The sequence below is a fragment of the Prinia subflava genome, chromosome 25 (genome assembly GCF_021018805.1).
Source record: "Prinia subflava isolate CZ2003 ecotype Zambia chromosome 25, Cam_Psub_1.2, whole genome shotgun sequence".
Taxonomy (NCBI): Eukaryota; Metazoa; Chordata; class Aves; order Passeriformes; family Cisticolidae; genus Prinia; species Prinia subflava.
In genome coordinates this window covers 4,445,746-4,450,450 of record NC_086271.1, presented here as the reverse complement: position 1 = coordinate 4,450,450, position 4,705 = coordinate 4,445,746, and the positions used below count along the sequence as shown (strand labels likewise).

Below are 4,705 nucleotides of genomic sequence, written 5' to 3'. Positions count from 1 at the left end.
CAAGTGTCCAACGGCAGAACAACCCGGGACCGTGGAAACGGGGGGCTGGAACGCGACGATCCTTAAGGTCCCTTACCACCCCAGCCCATCCTGTGATTCCCGGCTGCTCGCTGCCCTTCAGGGGCTCAGCATTCCCAAACTTCCCGGCACAGTGCCAAGCCCTCCCAGGGCTGCCCCAACCCTTCCCTTTGCCCCCCAAACCAGAACCCTTGGGGGGTTCGCTGGCAGGCTGGGGGACACCCGAAGGGAACAGCTCCCCACAGCTGCCTGCAGCTTCCCTTTCTCCTCCTCCTCCTCCTGCCGTCCCTCCGCTCCTCCCGCGCTGCCCGGGGCGGAGCCGCCCGGCGCAGCGCCCGCCCCGCTCCCGAGCCGAGCCGAGCCGGGCTGCGGGGACGGGGCTGCGGCCGTGCCAGCGCCGTCCCTGCGCCCTTCCGTGCCGGCCCTGGCACAGCCTGCCGCCGGGGCCGGCCTCCCCCTTCCCCGGGGCTCGGGAACCCGGCGGATTACCCAGCAGGTAAAGGGAAGGGGCGCGCTGGGTGGGCTGCGCGGCTGATGCTGAGCGGCGGCGGTGGGACCGCGCCGGGTTTCACCCCCGGAAGGGGCTCCGCCGTGCGAAGCCGCGGTGCTTTGTCCCAAAAGGTGTTTCTTTGCCATCCCCGAAAGGTGTTTCTCTGCCCGGTGTGCCCCCCGCCCCACGGGTGGCTCACCTGGCCGCCAGCATCCCAAGCAAAGTCGGGGATGGGACCGGGTGCTCCCGGTGGTGGGGGGCGTGGGTGGGCACCCCCTTGGGGAGAGGTCCCGGGGTGCCCCCTCTGGTCTCTGAGAGCCCCGAACTGGCCGGGTGTGGTCCTGGACACCTCTGCCCGTTCAAGCCCTGCTTGTGTAACAGGGAACGCTTCGTTTGGATATAAAATCCTGGCATCTGCAGTGTCCCGCGGTTCCAGGGCTTCACACCGCTGTTGTCCGGAGCTGTAAAATCCTGAGGCAGCAGAATCCCAAGAGGGATTTATTTATTGTTGCTGGTCCAGCTGGAGGAGCACTCAGTGCCCATCCAGCTCCCTGAGGATGCTCAGGGATGTCCTGGATAGCTCTTGGCGACATTCCCCGGCAGCAAAGCCTCGGTTAAAGACCCCAAATTTCCAGCGAGCACTGAGCAGAGAGGGTGAAAAAGGGTGAATGTAAGAGGGTGTTACTTTGTCTTGATGCTTGGCAAAGAAACTAATTCAAAAAAGAGTCATTCAGGAAAAAGAGGGGGAAAAATCGTCTCGTTGCTGTTTTATTGAAGCCCTCACCCACGTCCTGTCTGTTCCCCGCCCGGAAAACTGGGCACTGAGGAGTTTTGTCGGCATGTGAGCCTTGCTCTGGAAAAGGGCTGCTGGAGCAATTCCTGGTGTGGAAGCTGTGAAATTTCACCCCTGGCGAGGTGGAAATGGGGGTTCTCCAGCCAGGAAAAACCTGGCTGTGCCGAACTTGCCATGCTTTGGGATTTTAGGTGGGGGGGGTGGTCCTTACAGCCACTCTTGTTACGTCTAATCGCGTTGGCTTAAGGGTTATTTTGGGGCTGGAGAGGGATTAGGGATGGATGACAGGAATAGGCATAGCCATGCTGCATGTGAAATTTAAAAAATACCGAGGGATGGTTCTCTTTGCTGGCTCTTTGTCCTGGTGGGAAGGAGCCCACACAGATTTCTCTCCATTGGAAAGTTACGGAGAATGTGAAATCCAAGCGCGCCGCTCCGGTGCTGGAGGTTCCTTGGGATGCTCCAGCTGCCAGGAAATTTAGATTGCTGCTGATCAGCAGGTACAAGTGAGAGTGGTGCTGCTTCTTAAAGAGTGTTTTTGGGGTTTGGATCACCCGGCCACGCAGGATAACAGCCTTGTCCCTTCCTTCCCCCTTACAAATCGCCAGCCTGCACTTGGCAGGTGTGGCCGGGGAAAAGCTGAGGTAAATGGATTTCCTGCCTTGCATTTTGGCTGGCATGTCCATTTTCCTCATCCGATTGCAATGGAAAATGGTCCATTAATTCATTAGCCAGCCTTTATCCACCTGAGCAGTGATGCATCCTGACTCCTTAAAGCCTGTTATTTTAACATATTCTCCTCTGCCAAGCTTTGAAGCATCCTCATGCTGATACCACAGCAATGTGGAGCTGCAGAATATTTCTCTGTGATTTGGGAGGTTCTTCTTCAGAGGCACATACAGGCTCTGCTTTGATGGCAGAGTTAATTTTAGAGTGGGTATCTCTGTCAAGCTGTACTTTTTTATTAAATGAGCGTGTTCTGCTTGTTACACTGTTCCCGGCGATGAATTCAGCAAAGCAGGACCGGTGTTTGTCTTGGAAGGAAAATGAGTCTTGGATCAATTGATGTGGTGTCAGGTTGTAGATTCAGAAACTGCTGGCTCGGAATTAATGATAAAGGGTTTGGTTTTTAACAAGGCAAGAAACCGCTTTATAAGCCAGGAAGGTTACAAGGAGACACAGAACCAGCCATGAGGGGACGACCCTTCGTTGTACTTTTGCCCATTAACTGTGTACCCAGGTGTATTTGATCTCAAGTAACTGCCTTAAAATCATCATGACAAAATCAGTATATTTAGGGTTTTGTTGGTTTTTTGGTTGGGTTTTTTGTTGTTGTTGTTGTGGTTTTTGGGGGTTTTTTTTTGGGTTTTAAAATGTTTTTAGCCTGTGGGTTGGAGTAACTCACAGGTGCAAGTGTGGTGTAGGTGGAGGTTGAAGATGCAGGGAGCAGGTGGCTCCTTCACCCTGATTTGTGTTAGAGGCACTTGGATGCTCACAGGTCCTGGAAGTGAGGTCTGGATGCCCTTTAACCAGACACACCTCGGGGGAGTTTTGTCCTTTAACTAGCTCTGCGAGTCTTGCGGAGGGTGAAGATAAAGGGGAGTGGTTGTACCTTGAAACGCTCCGGGCTTTGTGTGGGAAGGTGTGGCAGTCACCGATGGCGGGGCTGGATGTGAGGGGCACTCAGGGCTCCTCCTGGGAGCCGCTTTCCTACAAACACAGTGGGGTAGGGATGTGCTTCCCCTGGAGTCTGCAGTGCTGGTTTTAAACCCCCTTTCCCTGACACGACGCAGAGGTTGTGCTCCCGTCCCTGAGATGCTTTGCACATTCACGGAATGGTTTGGGTTGGAAGGGTCCCCAAAGCTCACCCAGTTCCACCCCTGAGATCAAGAGACGGGATCCACCTGGCAGCCGCTTTGCTTCATTAGGCTGCCGCGGCTGCTAATTAGGCTCCAAAGAACTCCTGTCCTGACCCCAGCCGGAGCTGCTGCGCGGTGAGTCCCGTCCCGCTTTGTCTATTCATCTTAGGGGGTTTGCTCAGGGTCCCCAAAATCCCTGTTGCGGGCGGGGTGCGAGGCTGAGCGGTGCCCTGTGCTCGGGAGAGGGCAGTGTCACACCGAGAGCCCGTTCCTGTGTGCTCAGAGCGCACGGAGCTGCCTCCTCTCCCGAGGGGCTCCCGGGGTGTTCTGCGCCGGGGGGTTCGGGACCCAGGCACCGCATCCCCCTCCCTGCTTCCCAAACCAAACATTTCCCCTCCAGCTCCGCTCTCGGCGCTTAACAGCCCTTCTCGGGAGCACTCTGATGCCGGGAAAAGGGATTTTAGAGACTTTTATGGCAGTGGCTTTTGCCTGCCAGCCCCGCTATAAACAGTGATTAGATACAGCTACGTTAATGCATGCCTTGACTTAAAAAAAAAAAAAAAAAGAAGAAATAAAGCTGCACATTGGTGTTTGGCTTTGCTGCTTTTTCCTCTTTAGCAAACCACTGTGTTCTCCCCACTTCCTCCAGAAGTGCCCACAGATACTGGCAGGACAACTGCCTGAATATTTGGTGCAACAGTCTGTCATTGCTCAATAGCCTGACAAACAACAAAAAAAAGTTGGGGTTTTTTTATATGCAATTAAATATTTGTAGAAGATTTCTGCCAAGGAGTGGTTTCAAGGTACAGAGTGTTCCCCTGAAGGGTGTTCAAACAAGGACCTTCTGGGGGTGGCACTTGGGAAGGTTTTTGTTCCTCTCTCTCCATGCATTCCGTGTTTCCACATTTGGAACCCATTTCAGGTTGAGATTGATCTCTGTCTTGTTTTTGTCCTCTTGGTCTTTGGGCAGGATTAGTCCTGATGATGAAAAAATGAAAGTGAAAAATATTTCTTTTTGTGACTGGGTTTTTTTTTTTGTGATTCTTGATCTGGTTTTATTTATTTCTTTTTTTGCTGCTGGATGAAGAGTGAAGTGGGGATAGGAGAGGGGGAGATTGTGCGTCTTCTGGGGGTGCTGCACAAACCTGGGCACCAGCTCTGTGCCCATCTGTGCAGAGCCCTGCTGGTGGTTAATCTCCTCCTTGGAAAGAGCCTGGACTGGTTTTAATGTAATTCCTTAGTCATGACAAACCTGGCTCCTCCTGCCCTCTCTGCCCTCTCTCTGTGTGTTGGAGCCACGCTCTCCATGAGGAGCTTGGGCTCCAGGCTGCTGGATCCTGGAGGACTGGGAGGTGATGGACTGTGAGTTTATTCTCTTCTTGTCTGGGAATGCTCAGAAGGATCTGTTTCATTTTCAGAGTTAGCACGTGGTGCTGTGCCAAGGCAGCTTTTTATCTCCCACTTTCCCCCTTCGATGTCAGCTTGCCTTTAATTTTTCTATTACTTATTTATTTTAAATCCTGCTGCTTCTCTTAAAATGCTGCT

The 4,705-nt window shown here is 53.5% G+C and overlaps 1 protein-coding gene across 2 annotated transcripts in view; it reads left to right on the top strand.

The window, feature by feature from the left end:
• The first annotated feature begins 352 nt into the window (after positions 1–352).
• Positions 353–4,705, top strand: part of GDPD5 (glycerophosphodiester phosphodiesterase domain containing 5) — a 101,448-nt gene continuing 97,095 nt past the window's right edge. The window contains exon 1 of one of the 2 annotated variants that reach the window (XM_063419301.1): positions 353–514. The gene's annotated coding sequence lies outside the window, so the exon portion shown is untranslated. Of the gene's footprint in view, positions 515–2,968; positions 3,296–4,705 lie in introns of those variants that run through there. The other variant, XM_063419304.1, reaches the window with a different exon arrangement.